This window comes from Stenella coeruleoalba, assembly GCF_951394435.1.
Source record: "Stenella coeruleoalba genome assembly, contig: scaffold_138, whole genome shotgun sequence".
Taxonomy (NCBI): Eukaryota; Metazoa; Chordata; class Mammalia; order Artiodactyla; family Delphinidae; genus Stenella; species Stenella coeruleoalba.
Genome location: NW_027646297.1, coordinates 211,829 through 237,564, shown reverse-complemented (window position 1 = coordinate 237,564; position 25,736 = coordinate 211,829). Strand labels below are relative to the sequence as shown.

Here is a 25,736-nt window from a genome sequence, read left to right as displayed (position 1 = left end):
TCGCAGAAATTGCAAACTGGGCCAAAGAGGAGGTTAAAGTCGCAGACTCTCCAAGTGGGGAGAGTGTTAGTAAAGCGTCTGGAATGTTGCACCCGAGTACCAGGGGAGGAAAACTGAGACATATTTGAACACGTCTCCCGTTCACATGGTTGATCATACTTGGGTTCCACATGCATGTTTTAGCTGAATGAAGAATACCTTAAACCTGGAGCGTTGAGACCCGTGTAATGGGTACCATGCAATATGACTTCAAAGGGTCTTCATTTGCTCACCGAACCTCTCCAATCCTATCACTGCTACGTTTATGCCCCTGTACACATGCTTGATTCTCTTTTGGAGACATAGCAATCCATAAGTTTTACGATACTTACTAGTCAGGTACATTCTTAGGCGTTTAATATGGGGTGTTGAGTCCATTTCGTTGAGCAAGGAGTAGCTCTTGTCTATTCCATATTTGACTTAAGGAACTTTATCTGTGCTCATTTCAATCTCTGGTTTTATGCAGCACCACAACTCACCTTTACCCTTAAGCAAGCATAAGTTGGTTTTCTAAATTTGAGACCCTGTTCTGTTCTGTAATTCAGTTCCTGTGTAGCCAAGTTTACATTCCGTGTATTACTGATATCTTATGATGTTTCTTTTTCTGTGTGACTTATTTCAGTTAGAATCATCATACCTGAATCCACTCATTGTGCTGCTAAGGGTCAGATGACACAGATTTCATTGCTGAGTGATATTGCTTTGTAAGTAAATACCACAACTTCTTTATCCATTTTTCACTTTCTGCGATGTTGAACTTGTACTGTAAACGAGGTTCTTGTAAACAGAGCCGTTCCAAACTTTGGGGTGGCTGTGTCTTTTTGATTTTAATTTCCCTAAGCTATAGGACCATAAGTGGAAGTGCCCTAGGTTCTGTTGCTTTGTTTTTTAGATGTTTCAGGAAACACCATACATTTCTCCCGAGTGGTTGTTGGCAATTTACATCCCGCCCATCAGCATAACAAGGCTTCCAGTTCTCCATGGCCTGTCCTGCCTTTCTGGATTTTACACTTTTTTCAGATGGCCCTTTTTACCCGGGGGAAGTGAGACTTCATTGTAGTGCAGATTTCCTTTGCAAGCTTGCTTGGTTGGCCAAAAAGGGCGTATGCGTTTTTTCCTGAATATATTCAGGAAAAAACGCATATGCCCTTTTTGGCCAAGTGCATCATTGTGGACGTTCTGCCTCTTTTCCTATGCTTTCAATGCAATTCCAGTCTACCTCCTGAAATCGGTTTCCTGCAATTCTGCCCCACTTTCAAGTCCTCTTGGCAGCCTTACTTCAGTCTATTTTTGGACGATAGCTGTCATTTATAACTCTGCAGGTTTGTGAATTACAGTGCCCCTGAGCTCCTTTCTTCAACTCGCTTTCTTGTGACCTGGCCGCAACACCGCATAATGGCTTCAGGCCCTAATCTGGTTCCGGCACGGCACGCTGAGCCTTTGGTTAATTCCTCTTCCTGGTAGGAAATGAGAGTTAAATTTGCCCGTCCAGACACCTCCAGCTAGTCTCCATTGGTTCTCGCTATTCCTGTTCATCTTCTGCAGAAATTGCAAACTGGGCCAAACAGGAGGTTAAAGGCGCTGACTCTCCAAAAGGGGAGAGTGTTAGTAAAGCGTCTGGAATGTTGCACCCGAGTACCAGGGTACGAAAACTGAGACATATTTGAACACGTCTCCCGTTCACATGGTTGATCATACTTGGGTTCCACATGCATGTTTTAGCTGAAGGAAGAATACCTTAAACCTGGAGAGTTGAGACCCGTGTAATGGGTACCATGCAATATGACTTCAAAGGGTCTTCATTTGCTCACCGAACCTCTCCAATCCTATCACTGCTACGTTTATGCCCCTGTACACATGCTTGGTTCTCTTTCGGAGACATAGCAATCCATAGGTTTTAAGATACTTACTAGTCAGGTACATTCTTAGGCGTTTAATATGCGGTGTTGAGTCCATTTCGTTGAGCAAGGAGTAGCTCTTGTCTATTCCATATTTGGCTTAAGGAACTTTATCTGTGCTCATTTCAATCTCTGGTTTTATGCAGCACCCCAACTCACCTTTACCATTAAGCAAGAATAAGTTGGTTTTCTAAATTTGAGACCCTGTTCTGTTCTGTAATTCAGTTCCTGTGTAGCCAAGTTTACATTCCGTGTATTACTGATATCTTATGATGTTTCTTTTTCTGTGTGACTTATTTCAGTTAGAATCATCATACCTGAATCCACTCATTGTGCTGCTAAGGGCCTGATGACACAGATTTCATTGCTGAGTGATATTGCTTTGTAAGTAAATACCACAACTTCTTTATCCATTTTTCACTTTCTGCGATGTTGAACTTGTACTGTAAACGAGGTTCTTGTCAACAGAGCCGTTCCAAACATTGGGGTGGTTGTGTCTTTTTGATTTTAATTTCCCTAAGCTATAGGACCATAAGTGGAAGTGCCCTAGGTTCTGTTGCTTTGTTTTTTAGATGTTTCAGGAAACACCATACACTTCTCCCGAGTGGTTCTTGGCAATTTACATCCCGCCCATCAGCATAACAAGGCTCCCAGTTCTCCATGGCCTGTCCTGCCTTTCTGGATTTTACACTTTTTTCAGATGGCCCTTTTGACCGGGGGGAAGTGAGACTTCCTTGTAGTGCAGATTTCCTTTGCAAGCTTGCTTGGTTGGCCAAAAAGGGCGTATGCGTTTTTTCCTGAATATATTCAGGAAAAAACGCATACGCCCTTTTTGGCCAAGTGCATCATTGTGGACGTTCTGTCTCTTTTCCTATGCTTTCAATGCAATTCCAGTCTACCTCCTGAAATCGGTTTCCTGCAATTCTGCCCCGCTTTCAAGTCCTCTTGGCAGCCTTACTTCAGTCTATTTTTGGACGATAGCTGTCATTTATAACTCTGCAGGTTTGTGAATTACAGTGCCCCTGAGCTCCTTTCTTCAACTTGCTTTCTTGTGACCTGGCCGCAACACCGCAGGATGCCTTCAGGCCCTAATCTGGTTCCGGCACGGCACGCTGAGCCTTTGGTTATTTCCTCTTCCTGGTGGGAAATGAGAGTTAAATTTGCCCGTCCAGACACCTCCAGCTAGTCTCTCATTGGTTCTCGCTATTTCTGTTCATCTTCCGCAGAAATTGCAAACTGGGCCAAACAGGAGGTTAAAGGCGCTGACTCTCAAAGTGGGGAGAGTGTTAGTAAAGCGTCTGGAATGTTGCACCCGAGTACCAGGGGAGGAAAACTGAGACATATTTGAACACGTCTCCCGTTCACATGGTTGATCATACTTGGGTTCCACATGCATGTTTTAGCTGAAGGAAGAAAACCTTAAACCTGGAGCGTTGAGACCCGTGTAATGGGTACCATGCAATATGACTTGAAAGGGTCTTCATTTGCTCACCGAACCTCTCCAATCCTATAACTGCTACGTTTATGCCCCTGTACACATGCTTGATTCTCTTTTGGAGACATAGCAATCCATAGGTTTTACGATACTTACTAGTAAGGTACATTCTTAGGCGTTTAATATGCGGTGTTGAGTCCATTTCGTTGAGCAAGGAGTAGCTCTTGTCTATTCCATATTTGACTTAAGGAACTTTATCTGTGCTCATTTCAATCTCTGGTTTTATGCAGCACCACAACTCACCTTTACCCTTAAGCAAGCATAAGTTGGTTTTCTAAATTTGAGACCCTGTTCTGTACTGTAATTCAGTTCCTGTGTAGCCAAGTTTACATTCCGTGTATTACTGATATCTTATGATGTTTCTTTTTCTGTGTGACTTATTTCAGTTAGAATCATCATACCTGAATCCACTCATTGTGCTTCTAAGGGCCTGATGACACAGATTTCATTGCTGAGTGATATTGCTTTGTAAGTAAATACCACAACTTCTTTATCCATTTTTCACTTTCTGCGATGTTGAACTTGTACTGTAAACGAGGTTCTTGTAAACAGAGCCGTTCCAAACTTTGGGGTGGCTGTGTCTTTTTGATTTTAATTTCCCTAAGCTATAAGACCATAAATGGCAGTGCCCTAGGCTCTGTTGCTTTGTTTTTTAGATGTTTCAGGAAACACCATACTCTTCTCCCGAGTGTCTGTTGGCAATTTACATCCCGCCCATCAGCATAACAAGGCTCCCAGTTCTCCATGGCCTGTCCTGCCTTTCTGGATTTTACACTTTTTTCAGATGGCCCTTTTGACCGGGGAGAAGTGAGACTTCATTGTAGTGCAGATTTCCTTTGCAAGCTTGCTTGGTTGGCCAAAAAGGGCGTATGCGTTTTTTCCTGAATATATTCAGGAAAAAACGCATACGCCCTTTTTGGCCAAGTGCATCATTGTGGACGTTCTGCCTCTTTTCCTATGCTTTCAATGCAATTCCAGTCTACCTCCTGAATTCGGTTTCCTGCAATTCTGCCCCGCTTTCAAGTTCTCTTGGCAACCTTACTTCAGTCTATTTTTGGACGATAGCTGTCATTTATAACTCTGCAGGTTTGTGAATTACAGTGCCCCTGAGCTCCTTTCTTCAACTCACTTTCTTTTGTGCTGGCCGCAACACCGCAGAATGTCTTCAGGCCCTAATCTGGTTCCGGCACGGCACGCTGACCCTTTGGTTAATTCCTCTTCCTGGTGGGAAATGAGAGTTAAATTTGCCCGTCCAGACACCTCCAGGTAGCCTCTCATTGGTTCTCGCTATTCCTGTTCATCTTCCGCAGAAATTGCAAACTGGGCCAAACAGGAGGTTAAAGGGACTGACTCTCCAAGTCGGGAGAGTGTTAGTAAAGCATCTGGAATCTTGCACCCGAGTACCAGGGTACGAAAACTGAGACATATTTGAACACGTCTCCCGATCACATGGTTGATCATACTCTAGGTTCCACATGCATGTTTTAGCTGAAGGAAGAATACCTTAAACTTGGGTAGTTGAAACCCGTGGAATGGGTACCATGCAATATGACTTCAAAGGGTCTTCATTTGCTCACCGAACCTCTCCAATCCTATCACTGCTGCGTTTATGCCCCTGTACACATGCTTGGTTCTCTTTCGGAGACATAGCAATCCATAGGTTTTAAGATACTTACTAGTCAGGTACATTCTTAGGCGTTTAATATGGGGTGTTGAGTCCATTTCGTTGAGCAAGGAGTAGCTCTTGTCTATTCCATATTTGGCTTAAGGAACTTTATCTGTGCTCATTTCAATCTCTGGTTTTATGCAGCACCCCAACTCACCTTTACCCTTAAGCAAGAATAAGATGGTTTTCTAAATTTGAGACCCTGTTCTGTTCTGTAATTCAGTTCCTGTGTAGCCAAGTTTACATTCCGTGTATTACTGATATCTTATGATGTTTCTTTTTCTGTGTGACTTATTTCAGTTAGAATCATCATACCTGAATCCACTCATTGTGCTGCTAAGGGCCTGATGACACATATTTCATTGCTGAATGATATTGCTTTGTAAGTAAATACCACAACTTCTTTATCCATTTTTCACTTTCTGCGATGTTGAACTTGTACTGTAAACGAGGTTCTTGTCAACAGAGCCATTCCAAACTTTGGGGTGGCTGTGTCTTTTTGATTTTAATTTCCCTAAGCTATAGGACCATAAGTGGAAGTGCCCTAGGCTCTGTTGCTTTGTTTTTTAGATGTTTCAGGAAACACCATACACTTCTCCTGAGTGTCTGTTGGCAATTTACATCCCGCCCATCAGCATAACAAGGCTCCCAGTTCTCCATGGCCTGTCCTGCCTTTCTGGATTTTACACTTTTTTCAGATGGCCCTTTTGACCGGGGGGAAGTGAGACTTCATTGTAGTGCAGATTTCCTTCGCAAGCTTGCTTGGTTGGCCAAAAAGGGCGTATGCGTTTTTTCCTGAATATATTCAGGAAAAAACGCATACGCCCTTTTTGGCCAAGTGCATCATTGTGGACGTTCTGCCTCTTTTCCTATGCTTTCAATGCAATTCCAGTCTACCTCCTGAAATCGGTTTCCTGCAATTCTGCCCCGCTTTCAAGTCCTCTTGGCAGCCTTACTTCAGTCTATTTTTGGACGATAGCTGTCATTTATAACTCTGCAGGTTTGTGAATTACAGTGCCCCTGAGCTCCTTTCTTCAACTCGCTTTCTTGTGACCTGGCCGCAACACCGCAGGATGGCTGCAGGCCCTAATCTGGTTCTGGCATGGCACGCTGAGCCTTTGGTTAATTCCTCTTCCTGGTAGGAAATGAGAGTTAAATTTGCCCGTCCAGACACCTCCAGCTAGTCTCCATTGGTTCTCGCTATTCCTGTTCATCTTCCGCAGAAATTGCAAACTGGGCCAAAGAGGAGGTTAAAGTCGCTGACTCTCCAAGTGGGGAGAGTGTTAGTAAAGCGTCTGGAATGTTGCACCCGAGTACCAGGGGAGGAAAACTGAGACATATTTGAACACGTCTCCCCTTCACATGGTTGATCATACTTGGGTTCCACATGCATGTTTTAGCTGAATGAAGAATACCTTAAACCTGGAGCGTTGTGACCCGTGTAATGGGTACCATGCAATATGACTTCAAAGGGTCTTCATTTGCTCACCGAACCTCTCCAATCCTATCACTGCTGCGTTTATGCCCCTGTACACATGCTTGATTCTCTTTTGGAGACATAGCAATCCATAAGTTTTACGATACTTACTAGTCAGGTACATTCTTAGGCGTTTAATATGCGGTGTTGAGTCCATTTCGTTGAGCAAGGAGTAGCTCTTGTCTATTCCATATTTGACTTAAGGAACTTTATCTGTGCTCATTTCAATCTCTGGTTTTATGCAGCACCACAACTCACCTTTACCCTTAAGCAAGCATAAGTTGGTTTTCTAAATTTGAGACCCTGTTCTGTTCTGTAATTCAGTTCCTGTGTAGCCAAGTTTACATTCCGTGTATTACTGATATCTTATGATGTTTCTTTTTCTGTGTGACTTATTTCAGTTAGAATCATCATACCTGAATCCACTCATTGTGCTGCTAAGGGTCAGATGACACAGATTTCATTGCTGAGTGATATTGCTTTGTAAGTAAATACCACAAATTCTTTATCCATTTTTCACTTTCTGCGATGTTGAACTTGTACTGTAAACGAGGTTCTTGTAAACAGAGCCGTTCCAAACTTTGGGGTGGCTGTGTCTTTTTGATTTTAATTTCCCTAAGCTATAGGACCATAAGTGGAAGTGCCCTAGGTTCTGTTGCTTTGTTTTTTAGATGTTTCAGGAAACACCATACATTTCTCCCGAGTGGTTGTTGGCAATTTACATCCCGCCCATCAGCATAACAAGGCTTCCAGTTCTCCATGGCCTGTCCTGCCTTTCTGGATTTTACACTTTTTTCAGATGGCCCTTTTTACCCGGGGGAAGTGAGACTTCATTGTAGTGCAGATTTCCTTTGCAAGCTTGCTTGGTTGGCCAAAAAGGGCGTATGCGTTCTTTCCTGAATATATTCAGGAAAAAACGCATATGCCCTTTTTGGCCAAGTGCATCATTGTGGACGTTCTGCCTCTTTTCCTATGCTTTCAATGCAATTCCAGTCTACCTCCTGAAATCGGTTTCCTGCAATTCTGCCCCACTTTCAAGTCCTCTTGGCAGCCTTACTTCAGTCTATTTTTGGACGATAGCTGTCATTTATAACTCTGCAGGTTTGTGAATTACAGTGCCCCTGAGCTCCTTTCTTCAACTCGCTTTCTTGTGAGCTGGCGGCAACACCGCAGGATGGCTTCAGGCCCTAATCTGGTTCCGGCACGGCACGCTGAGCCTTTGGTTAATTCCTCTTCCTGGTAGGAAATGAGAGTTAAATTTGCCCGTCCAGACACCTCCAGCTAGTCTCCATTGGTTCTCGCTATTCCTGTTCATCTTCTGCAGAAATTGCAAACTGGGCCAAACAGGAGGTTAAAGGCGCTGACTCTCCAAAAGGGGAGAGTGTTAGTAAAGCATCTGGAATCTTGCACCCGAGTACCAGGGTACGAAAACTGAGACATATTTGAACACGTCTCCCGTTCACATGGTTGATCATACTTGGGTTCCACATGCATGTTTTAGCTGAAGGAAGAATAACTTAAACCTGGAGAGTTGAGACCCGTGGAATGGGTACCATGCAATATGACTTCAAAGGGTCTTCATTTGCTCACCGAACCTCTCCAATCCTATCACTGCTACGTTTATGCCCCTGTACACATGCTTGGTTCTCTTTCGGAGACATAGCAATCCATAGGTTTTAAGATACTTACTAGTCAGGTACATTCTTAGGCGTTTAATATGCGGTGTTGAGTCCATTTCGTTGAGCAAGGAGTAGCTCTTGTCTATTCCATATTTGGCTTAAGGAACTTTATCTGTGCTCATTTCAATCTCTGGTTTTATGCAGCACCCCAACTCACCTTTACCATTAAGCAAGAATAAGTTGGTTTTCTAAATTTGAGACCCTGTTCTGTTCTGTAATTCAGTTCCTGTGTAGCCAAGTTTACATTCCGTGTATTACTGATATCTTATGATGTTTCTTTTTCTGTGTGACTTATTTCAGTTAGAATCATCATACCTGAATCCACTCATTGTGCTGCTAAGGGCCTGATGACACAGATTTCATTGCTGAGTGATATTGCTTTGTAAGTAAATACCACAACTTCTTTATCCATTTTTCACTTTCTGCGATGTTGAACTTGTACTGTAAACGAGGTTCTTGTCAACAGAGCCGTTCCAAACATTGGGGTGGCTGTGTCTTTTTGATTTTAATTTCCCTAAGCTATAGGACCATAAGTGGAAGTGCCCTAGGTTCTGTTGCTTTGTTTTTTAGATGTTTCAGGAAACACCATACACTTCTCCCGAGTGGTTGTTGGCAATTTACATCCCGCCCATCAGCATAACAAGGCTCCCAGTTCTCCATGGCCTGTCCTGCCTTTCTGGATTTTACACTTTTTTCAGATGGCCCTTTTGACCGGGGGGAAGTGAGACTTCCTTGTAGTGCAGATTTCCTTTGCAAGCTTGCTTGGTTGGCCAAAAAGGGCGTATGCGTTTTTTCCTGAATATATTCAGGAAAAAACGCATACGCCCTTTTTGGCCAAGTGCATCATTGTGGACGTTCTGCCTCTTTTCCTATGCTTTCAATGCAATTCCAGTCTACCTCCTGAAATCGGTTTCCTGCAATTCTGCCCCGCTTTCAAGTCCTCTTGGCAGCCTTACTTCAGTCTATTTTTGGACGATAGCTGTCATTTATAACTCTGCAGGTTTGTGAATTACAGTGCCCCTGAGCTCCTTTCTTCAACTCGCTTTCTTTTAAGGTGGCCACAACACCGCAGGTTGGCTTCAGGCCATAATCTGGTTCCGGTACGGCACGCTGAGCCTTTGGTTAATTCCTCTTCCTGGTGGGAAATGAGAGTTAAATTTGCCCGTCCAGACACCTCCAGCTAGCCTCTCATTGGTTCTCGCTATTCCTGTTCATCTTCCGCAGAAATTGCAAACTGGGCCAAACAGGAGGTTAAAGGCGCTGACTCTCCAAGTGGGGAGAGTGTTAGTAAAGCGTCTGGAATGTTGCACCCGAGTACCAGGGGAGGAAAACTGAGACATATTTGAACACGTCTCCCTTTCACATGGTTGATCATACTTGGGTTCCACATGCATGTTTTAGCTGAAGGAAGAATAACTTAAACCTGGAGAGTTGAGACCCGTGGAATGGGTACCATGCAATATGACTTCAAAGGGTCTTCATTTGCTCACCGAACCTCTCCAATCCTATCACTGCTGCGTTTATGCCCCTGTATACATGCTTGATTCTCTTTCGGAGACATAGCAATCCATAGGTTTTACGATACTTACTAGTCAGGTACATTCTTAGGCGTTTAATATGCGGTGTTGAGTCCATTTAGTTGAGCAAGGAGTAGCTCTTGTCTATTCCATATTTGACTTAAGGAACTTTATCTGTGCTCATTTCAATCTCTGGTTTTATGCAGCACCCCAACTCACCTTTACCCTTAAGCAAGCATAAGTTGGTTTTCTAAATTTGAGATCCTGTTCTGTTCTGTAATTCAGTTCCTGTGTAGCCAAGTTTACATTCCGTGTATTACTGATATCTTATGATGTTTCTTTTTCTGTGTGACTTATTTCAGTTAGAATCATCATACCTGAATCCACTCATTGTGATGCTAAGGGCCTGATGACATAGATTTCATTGCTGAGTGATATTGCTTTGTAAGTAAATACCACAACTTCTTTATCCATTTTTCACTTTCTGCGATGTTGAACTTGTACTGTAAACGAGGTTCTTGTAAACAGAGGCGTCCCAAACTTTGGGGTGGCTGTGTCTTTTTGATTTTAATTTCCCTAAGCTATAGGACCATAAGTGGCAGTGCCCTAGGCTCTGTTGCTTTGTTTTTTAGATGTTTCAGGAAACACCATACACTTCTCCCGAGTGGTTGTTGGCAATTTACATCCCGCCCATCAGCATAACAAGGCTCCCAGTTCTCCATGGCCTGTCCTGCCTTTCTGGATTTTACACTTTTTTCAGATGGCCCTTTTGACCGGGGGGAAGTGAGACTTCATTGTAGTGCAGATTTCCTTTGCAAGCTTGCTTGGTTGGCCAAAAAGGGCGTATGCGTTTTTTCCTGAATATATTCAGGAAAAAACGCATACGCCCTTTTTGGCCAAGTGCATCATTGTGGACGTTCTGCCTCTTTTCCTATGCTTTCAATGCAATTCCAGTCTACCTCCTGAAATCGGTTTCCTGCAATTCTGCCCCGCTTTCAAGTCCTCTTGGCAGCCTTACTTCAGTATATTTTTGGACGATAGCTGTCATTTATAACTCTGCAGGTTTGTGAATTACAGTGCCCCTGAGCTCCTTTCTTCAACTCGCTTTCTTGTGACCTGGCCGCAACACCGCAGGATGGATTCAGGCCCTAATCTGGTTCCGGTACGGCACGCTGAGCCTTTGGTTATTTCCTCTTCCTGGTGGGAAATGAGAGTTAAATTTGCCCGTCCAGACACCTCCAGCTAGCCTCTCATTGGTTCTCGCTATTCCTGTTCATCTTCCGCAGAAATTGCAAACTGGGCCAAACAGGAGGTTAAAGGCGCTGACTCTCCAAGTGGGGAGAGTGTTAGTAAAGCATCTGGAATGTTGCACCCGAGTACCAGGGGAGGAAAACTGAGACATATTTGAACACGTCTCCCGTTCACATGGTTGATCATACTTGGGTTCCACATGCATGTTTTAGCTGAAGGAAGAATACCTTAAACCTGGAGAGTTGAGACCCGTGGAATGGGTACCATGCAATATGTCTTCAAAGGGTCTTCATTTGCTCACCGAACCTCTCCAATCCTATCACTGCTGCGTTTATGCCCCTGTACACATGCTTGATTCTCTTTTGGAGACATAGCAATCCATAGGTTTTACGATACTTACTAGTCAGGTACATTAGGCGTTTAATATGCGGTGTTGAGTCCATTTCGTTGAGCAAGGAGTAGCTCTTGTCTATTCCATATTTGACTTAAGGAACTTTATCTGTGCTCATTTCAATCTCTGGTTTTATGCAGCACCCCAACTCACCTTTACCCTTAAGCAAGCATTAGTTGGTTTTCTAAATTTGAGACCCTGTTCTGTTCTGTAATTCAGTTCCTGTGTAGCCAAGTTTACATTCTGTGTATTACTGATATCTTATGATGTTTCTGTTTCTGTGTGACCTACTTCAGTTAGAATCATCATACCTGAATCCACTCATTGTGCTGCTAAGGGCCTGATGACACAGATTTCATTGCTGAGTGATATTGCTTTGTAAGTAAATACCACAAGTTCTTTATCCATTTTTCACTTTCTGCGATGTTGAACTTGTACTGTAAACGAGGTTCTTGTAAACAGAGCCGTTCCAAACTTTGGGGTGGCTGTGTGTTTTTGATTTTAATTTCCCTAAGCTATAGGACCATAAGTGGAAGTGCCCTAGGCTCTGTTGCTTTGTTTTTTAGATGTTTCAGGAAACACCATACACTTCTCCCAAGTGTCTGTTGGCAATTTACATCCCGCCCATCAGCATAACAAGGCTCCCAGTTCTCAATGGCCTGTTGCCTTTCTGGATTTTACACTTTTTTCAGATGGCCCTTTTGACCGAGGGGAAGTGAGACTTCATTGTAGTGCAGATTTCCTTTGCAAGCTTGCTTGGTTGGCCAAAAAGGGCGTATGCGTTTTTTCCTGAATATATTCAGGAAAAAACGCATACGCCCTTTTTGGCCAAGTGCATCATTGTGGACGTTCTGCCTCTTTTCCTATGCTTTCAATGCAATTCCAGTCTACCTCCTGAAATCGGTTTCCTGCAATTCTGCCCCGCTTTCAAGTCCTCTTGGCAGCCTTACTTCAGTCTATTTTTGGACGATAGCTGTCATTTATAACTCTGCAGGTTTGTGAATTACAGTGCCCCTGAGCTCCTTTCTTCAACTCGCTTTCTTGTGACCTGGCCGCAACACCGCAGGATGGCTTCAGGCCCTAATCTGATTCTGGCATGGCACGCTGGCCTTTGGTTAATTCCTCTTCCTGGTGGGAAATGAGAGTTAAATTTGCCCGTCCAGACACCTCCAGCTAGTCTCCATTGGTTCTCGCTATTCCTGTTCATCTTCCGCAGAAATTGCAAACTGGGCCAAACAGGAGGTTAAAGGCGCTGACTCTCCAAGTGGGGAGAGTGTTAGTAAAGCGTCTGGAATGTTGCACCCGAGTACCAGGGGAGGAAAACTGAGACATATTTGAACACATCTCCCGTTCACATGGTTGATCATACTCTGGGTTCCACATGCATGTTTTAGCTGAAGGAAGAATACCTTAAACCTGGAGAGTTGAGACCCGTGTAATGGGTACCATGCAATATGACTTCAAAGGGTCTTCATTTGCTCACCGAACCTCTCCAATCCTATCACTGCTGCGTTTATTCCCCTGTAACACGCTTGATTCTCTTTTGGAGACATAGCAATCCATAGGTTTTAAGATACTTACTAGTCAGGTACATTCTTAGGCGTTTAATATGGGGTTTTGAGTCCATTTCGTTGAGCAAGGAGTAGCTCTTGTCTATTCCATATTTGGCTTAAGGAACTTTATCTGAGCTCATTTCAATCTCTGGTTTTATGCAGCACCCCAACTCACCTTTACCCTTAAGCAAGCATAAGTTGGTTTTCTAAATTTGAGACCCTGTTCTGTTTTGGAATGCAGTTCCTGTGTAGCCAAGTTTACATTCCGTGTATTAGTGATATCTTATGATGTTTCTTTTTCTGTGTGACTTATTTCAGTTAGAATCATCGTACCTGAATCCAGTCATGATGCTGCTACGGGCCTGATGACATAGATTTCATTGCTGAGTGATACTGCATTGTACGTAAGTACCACAAGTTCTTTATCCATTTTTCACTTTCTGCGATGTTGAACTTGTACTGTAAACGAGGTTCTTGTAAACAGAGGCGTCCCAAACTTTGGGGTGGCTGTGTCTTTTTGATTTTAATTTCCCTAAGCTATAGGACCATAAGTGGCAGTGCCCTAGGCTCTGTTGATTTGTTTTTTAGATGTTTCAGGAAACACCATACACTTCTCCCGAGTGGTTGTTGGCAATTTACATCCCGCCCATCAGCATAACAAGGCTCCCAGTTCTCCATGGCCTGTCCTGCCTTTCTGGATTTTACACTTTTTTCAGATGGCCCTTTTGACCGGGGGGAAGTGAGACTTCATTGTAGTTCAGATTTCCTTTGCAAGCTTGCTTGGTTGGCCAAAAAGGGCGTATGCGTTTTTTCCTGAATATATTCAGGAAAAAACGCATACGCCCTTTTTGGCCAAGTGCATCATTGTGGACGTTCTGCCTCTTTTCCTATGCTTTCAATGCAATTCCAGTCTACCTCCTGAAATCGGTTTCCTGCAATTCTGCCCCGCTTTCAAGTCCTCTTGGCAGCCTTACTTCAGTCTATTTTTGGACGATAGCTGTCATTTATAACTCTGCAGGTTTGTGAATTACAGTGCCCCTGAGCTCCTTTCTTCAACTCGCTTTCTTGTGACCTGGCCGCAACACCGCAGGATGGCTTCAGGCCCTAATCTGGTTCCGGCACGGCACGCTGAGGCTTTGGTTATTTCCTCTTCCTGGTGGGAAATGAGAGTTAAATTTGCCCGTCCAGACACCTCCAGCTAGTCTCTCATTGGTTCTCGCTATTCCTGTTCATCTTCCGCAGAAATTGCAAACTGTGCCAAACAGGAGGTTAAAGGCGCTGACTCTCCAAGTGGGGAGAGTGTTAGTAAAGCGTCTGGAATGTTGCACCCGAGTACCAGGGGAGGAAAACTGAGACATATTTGAACACGTCTCCCGTTCACATGGTTGATCATACTTGGGTTCCACATGCATGTTTTAGCTGAAGGAAGAATACTTTAAACCTGGAGAGTTAAGACCCGTGTAATGGGTACCATGCAATATGACTTCAAAGGGTCTTCATTTGCTCACCGAACCTCTCCAATCCTATCACTGCTGCGTTTATGCACCTGTACACATGCTTGATTCTCTTTCGGAGACATAGCAATCCATAGGTTTTAAGATACTTACTAGTCAGGTACATTCTTAGGCGTTTAATATGTGGTGTTGAGTCCATTTCGTTGAGCAAGGAGTAGCTCTTGTCTATTCCATATTTGACTTAAGGAACTTTATCTGTGCTCATTTCAATCTCTGGTTTTATGCAGCACCCCAACTCACCTTTACCCTTAAGCAAGCATTAGTTGGTTTTCTAAATTTGAGACCCTGTTCTGTTCTGTAATTCAGTTCCTGTGTAGCCAAGTTTACATTCTGTGTATTACTGATATCTTATGATGTTTCTGTTTCTGTGTGACTTACTTCAGTTAGAATCATCATACCTGAATCCACTCATTGTGCTGCTAAGGGCCTGATGACACAGATTTCATTGCTGAGTGATATTGCTTTGTAAGTAAATACCACAACTTCTTTATCCATTTTTCACTTTCTGCGATGTTGAACTTGTACTGTAAACGAGGTTCTTGTAAACAGAGCTGTTCCAAACTTTGGGGTGGCTGTGTCTTTTTCATTTTAATTTCCCTAAGCTATAGGACCATAAGTGGAAGTGCCCTAGGTTCTGTTGCTTTGTTTTTTAGATGTTTCAGGAAACACCATACACTTCTCCCGAGTGGTTGTTGGCAATTTACATCCCGCCCATCAGCATAACAAGGCTCCCAGTTCTCCATGGCCTGTCCTGCCTTTCTGGATTTTACACTTTTTTCATATGGCCCTTTTGACCGGGGGGAAGTGAGACTTCATTGTAGTGCAGATTTCCTTTGCAAGCTTGCTTGGTTGGCCAAAAAGGGCGTATGCGTTTTTTCCTGAATATATTCAGGAAAAAACGCATACGCCCTTTTTGGCCAAGTGCATCATTGTGGACGTTCTGCCTCTTTTCCTATGCTTTCAATGCAATTCCAGTCTACCTCCTGAAATCGGTTTCCTGCAATTCTGCCCCGCTTTCAAGTCCTCTTGGCAGCCTTACTTCAGTGTATTTTTGGACGATAGCTGTCATTTATAACTCTGCAGGTTTGTGAATTACAGTGCCCCTGAGCTCCTTTCTTCAACTCGCTTTCTTGTGACCTGGCCGCAACACCACAGGATGGCTTCAGGCCCTAATCTGGTTCCGGTACGGCACGATGAGCCTTTGGTTATTTCCTCTTCCTGGTGGGAAATGAGAGTTAAATTTGCCCGTCCAGACACCTCCAGCTAGCCTCTCATTGGTTCTCGCTATTCCTGTTCATCTTCCGCAGAAATTGCAAACTGGGCCAAACAGGAGGTTAAAGGGACTGACTCTCCAAGTGGGGAGAGTGTTAGTAAAGCGTCTGGAATGTTGCACCCGAGTACCAGGGTACGAAAACTGAGACATATTTGAACACGTCTCCCCATCACAAGGTTGATCATACTCTAGGTTCCACATGCATGTTTTAGCTGAAGGAAGAATACCTTAAACCTGGAGAGTTGAGACCCGTGTAATGGGTAACATGCAATATGACTTCAAAGGGTCTTCATTTGCTCACCGAACCTCTCCAATCCTATCACTGCTGCGTTTATGCCCCTGTACACATGCTTGATTCTCTTTTGGAGACATAGCAATCCATAGGTTTTAAGATACTTACAAGTCAGGTACATTCTTAGGCGTTTAATATGCGGTGTTGAGTCCATTTCGTTGAGCAAGGAGTAGCTCTTGTCTATTCCATATTTGGCTTAAGGAACTTTATCTGTGCTCATTTCAATCTCTGGTTTTATGCAGCACCCCAACTCACCTTTACCCTTAAGCAAGCATAAGTTGTTTTTCTAAATTTGAGTCCCTGTTCTGTTCTGTAATTCAGTTCCTGTGTAGCCAAGTTTACATTCCGTGTATTACTGGTATCTTATGATGTTTCTTTTTCTGTGTGACTTACTTCAGTTAGAATCATCATACCTGAATCCACTCATTGTGCTGCTAAGGGCTTGATGACACAGATTTCATTGCTGAGTGATATTGCTTTGTAAATAAATACCACAACTTCTTTCTCCATTTTTCACTTTCTGCGATGTTGAACTTGTACTGTAAACGAGGTTCTTGTAAACAGAGCCGTTCCAAACTTTGGGGTGGCTGTGTCTTTTTGATTTTAATTTCCCTAAGCTATAGGACCATAAGTGGAAGTGCCCTAGGCTCTGTTGCTTTGTTTTTTAGATGTTTCAGGAAACACCATACACTTCTCCCGAGTGGTTGTTGGCAATTTACATCCCGCCCATCAGCATAACAAGGCTCCCAGTTCTCCATGGCCTGTCCTGCCTTTCTGGATTTTACACTTTTTTCAGATGGCCCTTTTGACCGGGGGGAAGTGAGACTTCATTGTAGTGCAGATTTCCTTTGCAAGCTTGCTTGGTTGGCCAAAAAGGGCGTATGCGTTTTTTCCTGAATATATTCAGGAAAAAACGCATACGCCCTTTTTGGCCAAGTGCATCATTGTGGACGTTCTGCCTCTTTTCCTATGCTTTCAATGCAATTCCAGTCTACCTCCTGAAATCGGTTTCCTGCAATTCTGCCCCGTTTTCAAGTCCTCTTGGCAGCCTTACTTCAGTCTATTTTTGGACGATAGCTGTCATTTATAACTCTGCAGGTTTGTGAATTACAGTGCCCCTGAGCTCCTTTCTTCAACTCGCTTTCTTGTGACCTGGCCGCAACACCGCAGGATGGCTTCAGGCCCTAATCTGGTTCCGGTACGGCACGCTGAGGCTTTGGTTATTTCCTCTTCCTGGTGGGAAATGAGAGTTAAATTTGCCCGTCCAGACACCTCCAGCTAGCCTCTCATTGGTTCTCGCTATTCCTGTTCATCTTCCGCAGAAATTGCAAACTGGGCCAAACAGGAGGTTAAAGGCGCTGACTCTCCAAGTGGGGAGAGTGTTAGTAAAGCGTCTGGAATGTTGCACCCGAGTACCAGGGTACGAAAACTGAGACATATTTGAACACGTCTCCCGATCACATGGTTGATCATACTCTAGGTTCCACATGCATGTTTTAGCTGAAGGAAGAATACCTTAAACCTGGAGAGTTGAGACCCATGGAATGGGTACCATGCAATATGACTTCAAAGGGTCTTCATTTGCTCACCGAACCTCTCCAATCCTATCACTGCTGCGTTTATGCCCCTGTACACATGCTTGATTCTCTTTTGGAGACATAGCAATCCATAGGTTTTAAGATACTTACAAGTCAGGTACATTCTTAGGCGTTTAATATGCGGTGTTGAGTCCATTTCGTTGAGCAAGGAGTAGCTCTTGTCTATTCCATATTTGGCTTAAGGAACTTTATCTGTGCTCATTTCAATCTCTGGTTTTATGCAGCACCCCAACTCACCTTTACCCTTAAGCAAGCATAAGTTGTTTTTCTAAATTTGAGTCCCTGTTCTGTTCTGTAATTCAGTTCCTGTGTAGCCAAGTTTACATTCCGTGTATTACTGGTATCTTATGATGTTTCTTTTTCTGTGTGACTTACTTCAGTTAGAATCATCATACCTGAATCCACTCATTGTGCTGCTAAGGGCTTGATGACACAGATTTCATTGCTGAGTGATATTGCTTTGTAAATAAATACCACAACTTCTTTCTCCATTTTTCACTTTCTGCGATGTTGAACTTGTACTGTAAACGAGGTTCTTGTAAACAGAGCCGTTCCAAACTTTGGGGTGGCTGTGTCTTTTTGATTTTAATTTCCCTAAGCTATAGGACCATAAGTGGAAGTGCCCTAGGCTCTGTTGCTTTGTTTTTTAGATGTTTCAGGAAACACCATACACTTCTCCCGAGTGGTTGTTGGCAATTTACATCCCGCCCATCAGCATAACAAGGCTCCCAGTTCTCCATGGCCTGTCCTGCCTTTCTGGATTTTACACTTTTTTCAGATGGCCCTTTTGACCGGGGGGAAGTGAGACTTCATTGTAGTGCAGATTTCCTTTGCAAGCTTGCTTGGTTGGCCAAAAAGGGCGTATGCGTTTTTTCCTGAATATATTCAGGAAAAAACGCATACGCCCTTTTTGGCCAAGTGCATCATTGTGGACGTTCTGCCTCTTTTCCTATGCTTTCAATGCAATTCCAGTCTACCTCCTGAAATCGGTTTCCTGCAATTCTGCCCCGTTTTCAAGTCCTCTTGGCAGCCTTACTTCAGTCTATTTTTGGACGATAGCTGTCATTTATAACTCTGCAGGTTTGTGAATTACAGTGCCCCTGAGCTCCTTTCTTCAACTCGCTTTCTTGTGACCTGGCCGCAACACCGCAGGATGGCTTCAGGCCCTAATCTGGTTCCGGTACAGCACGCTGAGGCTTTGGTTATTTCCTCTTCCTGGTGGGAAATGAGAGTTAAATTTGCCCGTCCAGACACCTCCAGCTAGCCTCTCATTGGTTCTCGCTATTCCTGTTCATCTTCCGCAGAAATTGCAAACTGGGCCAAACAGGAGGTTAAAGGCGCTGACTCTCCAAGTGGGGAGAGTGTCAGTAAAGCATCTGGAATGTTGCACCCGAGTACCAGGGTACGAAAACTGAGACATATTTGAACACGTCTCCCGATCACATGGTTGATCATACTCTAGGTTCCACATGCATGTTTTAGCTGAAGGAAGAATACCTTAAACCTGGAAAGTTGAGACCCGTGGAATGGGTACCATGCAATATGACTTCAAAGGGTCTTCATTTGCTCACCGAACCTCTCCAATCCTATCACTGCTGCGTTTATGCCCCTGTACACATGCTTGATTCTCTTTTGGAGACATAGCAATCCATAGGTTTTAAGATACTTACAAGTCAGGTACATTCTTAGGCGTTTAATATGCGGTGTTGAGTCCATTTCGTTGAGCAAGGAGTAGCTCTTGTCTATTCCATATTTGGCTTAAGGAACTTTATCTGTGCTCATTTCAATCTCTGGTTTTATGCAGCACCCCAACTCACCTTTCCCCTTAAGCAAGCATAAGTTGTTTTTCTAAATTTGAGTCCCTGTTCTGTTCTGTAATTCAGTTCCTGTGTAGCCAAGTTTACATTCCGTGTATTACTGGTATCTTATGATGTTTCTTTTTCTGTGTGACTTACTTCAGTTAGAATCATCATACCTGAATCCACTCATTGTGCTGCTAAGGGCCTGATGACACAGATTTCATTGCTGAGTGATATTGCTTTGTAAATAAATACCACAACTTCTTTCTCCATTTTTCACCTTCTGCGATGTTGAACTTTTACTGTAAATGAGGTTCTTGTAAACAGAGCCGTTCCAAACTTTGGGGTGGCTGTGTCTTTTTGATTTTAATTTCCCTAAGCTATAGGACCATAAGTGGAAGTGCCCTAGGCTCTGTTGCTTTGTTTTTTAGATGTTTCAGGAAACACCATACACTTCTCCCGAGTGGTTGTTGGCAATTTACATCCCGCCCATCAGCATAACAAGGCTCCCAGTTCTCCATGGCCTGTCCTGCCTTTCTGGATTTTACACTTTTTTCAGATGGCCCTTTTGACCGGGGGGAAGTGAGACTTCATTGTAGTGCAGATTTCCTTTGCAAGCTTGCTTGGTTGGCCAAAAAGGGCGTATGCGTTTTTTCCTGAATATATTCAGGAAAAAACGCATACGCCCTTTTTGGCCAAGTGCATCATTGTGGACGTTCTGCCTCTTTTCCTATGCTTTCAATGCAATTCCAGTCTACCTCCTGAAATCGGTTTCCTGCAATTCTGCCCCGCTTTCAAGTCCTCTTGGCAGCCTTACTTCAGTCTATTTTTGGACGATAGCTGTCATTTATAACTCTGCAGGTTTGTGAATTACAGTGCCCCTGAGCTCCTTTCTTCAACTCGGTTTCTTTTGAGCTGGCCGCAACACCGCAGGATGGCTTCAGGCCCTAATCTGGTTCCGGCCCGGCATGCTGAGCCTTTGGTTAATTCCTCTTCCTGGTGGGAAATGAGAGTTAAATTTGCCCGTCCAGACACCTCCAGCTAGCCTCTCATTGGTTCTCGCTATTCCTGTTCATCTTCCGCAGAAATTGCAAACTGGGCCAAACAGGAGGTTAAAGGCGCTGACTCTCCAAGTGGGGAGAGTGTTAGTAAAGCGTCTGGAATGTTGCACCCGAGTACCAGGGGAGGAAAACTGAGAAATATTTGAACACGTCTCCCGTTCACATGGTTGATCATACTTGGGTTCCACATGCATGTTTTAGCTGAAGGAAGAATACCTTAAACCTGGAGAGTTGAGACCCGTGGAATGGGTACCATGCAATATGACTTCAAAGGGTCTTCATTTGCTCACCGAACCTCTCCAATCCTATCACTGTTGCGTTTATGCCCCTGTACACATGCTTGATTCTCTTTCGGAGACACAGCAATCCATAGGTTTTAAGATACTTACTAGTCAGGTACATTCTTAGGCGTTTAATATGCGGTGTTGAGTCCATTTCGTTGAGCAAGGAGTAGCTCTTGTCTATTCCATATTTGACTTAAGGAACTTTATCTGTGCTCATTTCAATCTCTGGTTTTATGCAGCACCCCAACTCACCTTTACCCTTAAGCAAGCATAAGTTGTTTTTCGAAATTTGAGTCCCTGTTCTGTTCTGTAATTCAGTTCCTGTGTAGCCAAGTTTACAATCCGTGTATTACTGATATCTTATGATGTTTCTTTTTCTGTGTGACTTACTTCAGTTAGAATCATCATACCTGAATCCACTCATTGTGCTGCTAAGGGCCTGATGACACAGATTTCATTGCTGAGTGATATTGCTTTGTAAGTAAATACCACAACTTCTTTATCCATTTTTCACTTTCTGCGATGTTGAACTTGTACTGTAAACGAGGTTCTTGTAAACAGAGGCGTCCCAAACTTTGGGGTGGCTGTGTCTTTTTGATTTTAATTTCCCTAAGCTATAGGACCATAAGTGGCAGTGCCCTAGGCTCTGTTGCTTTGTTTTTTGGATGTTTCAGGAAACACCATACACTTCTCCCGAGTGTCTGATGGCAATTTACATCCCGCCCATCAGCATAACAAGGCTCCCAGTTCTCCATGGCCTGTCCTGCCTTTCTGGATTTTACACTTTTTTCAGATGGCCCTTTTGACTGGGGGGAAGTGAGACTTCATTGTAGTGCAGATTTCCTTTGCAAGCTTGCTTGGTTGGCCAAAAAGGGCGTATGCGTTTTTTCCTGAATATATTCAGGAAAAAACGCATACGCCCTTTTTGGCCAAGTGCATCATTGTGGACGTTCTGCCTCTTTTCCTATGCTTTCAATGCAATTCCAGTCTACCTCCTGAAATCGGTTTCCTGCAATTCTGCCCCGCTTTCAAGTCCTCTTGGCAGCCTTACTTCAGTCTATTTTTGGACGATAGCTGTCATTTATAACTCTGCAGGTTTGTGAATTACAGTGCCCCTGAGCTCCTTTCTTCAACTCGCTTTCTTGTGACCTGGCCGCAACACCGCAGGATGGCTTCAGGCCCTAATCTGGTTCCGGCATGGCATGCTGAGCCTTTGGTTAATTCCTCTTCCTGGTGGGAAATGAGAGTTAAATTTGCCCGTCCAGACACCTCCAGCTAGCCTCTCATTGGTTCTCGCTATTCCTGTTCATCTTCCGCAGAAATTGCAAACTGGGCCAAACAGGAGGTTAAAGGGACTGACTCTCCAAGTCGGCAGAGTGTTAGTAAAGCGTCTGGAATGTTGCACCCGAGTACCAGGGTACGAAAACTGAGACATATTTGAACACGTCTCCCGTTCACATGGTTGATCATACTTGGGTTCCACATGCATGTTTTAGCTGAAGGAAGAATACCTTAAACCTAGGTAGTTGAAACCCGTGGAATGGGTACCATGCAATATGACTTCAAAGGGTCTTCATTTGCTCACCGAACCTCTCCAATCCTATCACTGCTGCGTTTATGTCCCTGTACACATGCTTGATTCTCCTTCGGAGACATAGCAATCCATAGGTTTTAAGATACTTACTAGTCAGGTACATTCTTAGGCGTTTAATATGCGGTGTTGAGTCCATTTCGTTGAGCAAGGAGTAGCTCTTGTCTATTCCATATTTGGCTTAAGGAACTTTATCTGTGCTCATTTCAATCTCTGGTTTTATGCAGCACCCCAACTCACCTTTACCCTTAAGCAAGCATAAGTTGGTTTTCTAAATTTGAGACCCTGTTCTGTTCTGTAATTCAGTTCCTGTGTAGCCAAGTTTCCATTCCGTGTATTACTGATATCTTATGATGTTTCTTTTTCTGTGTGACTTATTTCAGTTAGAATCATCATACCTGAATCCACTCATTGTGCTGCTAAGGGCCTGATGACATAGATTTCATTGCTGAGTGATATTGCTTTGTAAGTGAATACCACAACTTCTTTATCCATTTTTCACTTTCTGCAATGTTGAACTTGTACTGTAAAAGAGGTTCTTGTAAACAGAGCCGTTCCAAACTTTGGGGTGGCTGTGTCTTTTTGATTTTAATTTCCCTAAGCTATAGGACCATAAGTGGAAGTGCCCTAGGTTCTGTTGCTTTGTTTTTTAGATGTTTCAGGAAACAGCATACATTTCTCCCGAGTGGTTGTTGGCAATTTACATCCCGCCCATCAGCATAACAAGGCTCCCAGTTCTCCATGGCCTGTCCTGCCTTTCTGGATTTTACACTTTTTTCAGATGGCCCTTTTGACCGGGGGGAAGTGAGACTTCATTGTAGTGCAGATTTCCTTTGCAAGCTTGCTTGGTTGGCCAAAAAGGGCGTATGCGTTTTTTCCTGAATATATTCAGGAAAAAACGCATACGCCCTTTTTGGCCAAGTGCATCATTGTGGACGTTCTGCCTCTTTTCCTATGCTTTCAATGCAATTCCAGTCTACCTCCTGAAATCGGTTTCCTGCAATTCTGCCCCGCTTTCAAGTCCTCTTGGCAGCCTTACTTCAGTATATTTTTGGACGATAGCTGTCATTTATAACTCTGCAGGTTTGTGAATTACAGTGCCCCTGAGCTCCTTTCTTCAACTCGCTTTCTTTTCAGCTGGCCGCAACACCGCAGGATGGCATCATTGTGCCAATCGGTTTCATGCAATTCTGCCCCGCTTTCAAGTCCTCTTGGCAGCCTTACTTCAGTCTATTTTTGGACGATAGCTGTCATTTATAACTCTGCTGGTTTGTGAATTGCAGTGCCCCTGAGCTCCTTTCTTCAACTCGCTTTCTTGTGACCTGGCCGCTACACTGCAGGATGGCTTCAGGCCCTAATCTGGTTCCGGCATGGCATGCTGAGCCTTTGGTTAATTCCTCTTCCTGGTGGGAAATGAGAGTTAAATTTGCCCGTCCAGACACCTCCAGCTAGCCTCTCATTGGTTCTCGCTATTCCTGTTCATCTTCCGCAGAAATTGCAAACTGGGCCAAACAGGAGGTTAAAGGTGCTGACTTTCCAAGTGGGGAGAGTGTTAGTAAAGCGTCTGGAATGTTGCACCCGAGTACCAGGGTACGAAAACTGAGACATATTTGAACACGTCTCCCGATCACATGGTTGATCATACTCTAGGTTCCACATGCATGTTTTAGCTGAAGGAAGAATACCTTAAACCTAGGTAGTTGAAACCCGTGGAATGGGTACCATGCAATATGACTTCAAAGGGTCTTCATTTGCTCACAGAACCTCTCCAATCCTATCACTGCTGCGTTTATGCCCCTGTACACATGCTTGATTCTCTTTCGGAGACATAGCAATCTATAGGTTTTAAGATACTTACAAGTCAGGTACATTCTTAGGCGTTTAATATGCGGTGTTGAGTCCATTTCATTGAGCAAGGAGTAGCTCTTGTCTATTCCATATTTGGCTTAAGGAAATTTATCTGTGCTCATTTCAATCTCTGGTTTTATGCAGCACCCCAACCCACCTTTACCCTTAAGCAAGCATAAGTTGGTTTTCTAAATTTGAGACACTGTTCTGTTCTGTAATTCAGTTCCTGTGTAGCCAAGTTTCCATTCCGTGTATTACTGATATCTTATGATGTTTCTTTTTCTGTGTGACTTATTTCAGTTAGAATCATCATACCTGAATCCACTCATTGTGCTGCTAAGGGCCTGATGACACAGATTTCATTGCTGAGTGATATTGCTTTGTAAGTAAATACCACAACTTCTTTATCCATTTTTCACTTTCTGCGATGTTGAACTTGTACTGTAAACGAGGTTCTTGTAAACAGAGCTGTTCCAAACTTTGGGGTGGCTGTGTCTTTTTGATTTTAATTTCCCTAAGCTATAGGACCATAAGTGGAAGTGCCCTAGGTTCTGTTGCTTTGTTTTTTAGATGTTTCAGGAAACACCATACACTTCTCCCGAGTGGTTGTTGGCAATTTACATCCCGCCCATCAGCATAACAAGGCTCCCAGTTCTCCATGGCCTGTCCTGCCTTTCTGGATTTTACACTTTTTTCAGATGGCCCTTTTGACCGGGTGAAGTGAGACTTCATTGTAGTACAGATTTCCTTTGCAAGCTTGCTTGGTTGGCCAAAAAGGGCGTATGCGTTTTTTCCTGAATATATTCAGGAAAAAACGCATACGCCCTTTTTGGCCAAGTGCATCATTGTGGACGTTCTGCCTCTTTTCCTATGCTTTCAATGCAATTCCAGTCTACCTCCTGAAATCGGTTTCCTGCAATTCTGCCCCGCTTTCAAGTCCTCTTGGCAGCCTTACTTCAGTCTATTTTTGGACGATAGCTGTCATTTATAACTCTGCAGGTTTGTGAATTACAGTGCCCCTGAGCTCCTTTCTTCAACTCGCTTTCTTGTGACCTGGCCGCAACACCGCAGGATGGCTTCAGGCCCTAATCTGGTTCCGGCACGGCACGCTGAGCCTTTGGTTATTTCCTCTTCCTGGTGGGAAATGAGAGTTAAATTTGCCCGTCCAGACACCTCCAGCGAGTCTCTCATTGGTTCTCGCTATTCCTGTTCATCTTCCAAGAAATAGCAAACTGGGCCAAACAAGAGGTGAAAGGCGCTGACTCTCCAAGTGGGGAGAGTGTTAGTAAAGCGTCCGGAATGTTGCACCCGAGTACCAGGGCAGGAAAACTGAGACATATTTGAACACGTCTCCCGTTCACATGGTTGATCATACTTGGGTTCCACATGCATCTTTAGCTGAAGGAAGAATACCTTAAACCTGGGTATTTGAAACCCGTGGAATGGGTACCATGCAATATGACTTCAAAGGGTCTTCATTTGCTCACCGAACCTCTCCAATCCTATCACT

General features: G+C 43.8%; 1 long non-coding RNA gene across 3 annotated transcripts in view; it reads left to right on the top strand.

Annotated features, from left to right (window-relative positions):
* Window positions 1-25,736, top strand: part of LOC307181196 — a 569,873-nt gene that overhangs the window by 477,848 nt on the left and 66,289 nt on the right. For all 3 annotated transcript variants that reach the window (XR_013826091.1, XR_013826092.1, XR_013826093.1), the window contains one exon: window positions 10,138-10,215. This is a non-coding gene — a long non-coding RNA (uncharacterized lncRNA). The remainder of the gene's footprint in view (window positions 1-10,137; window positions 10,216-25,736) is intronic.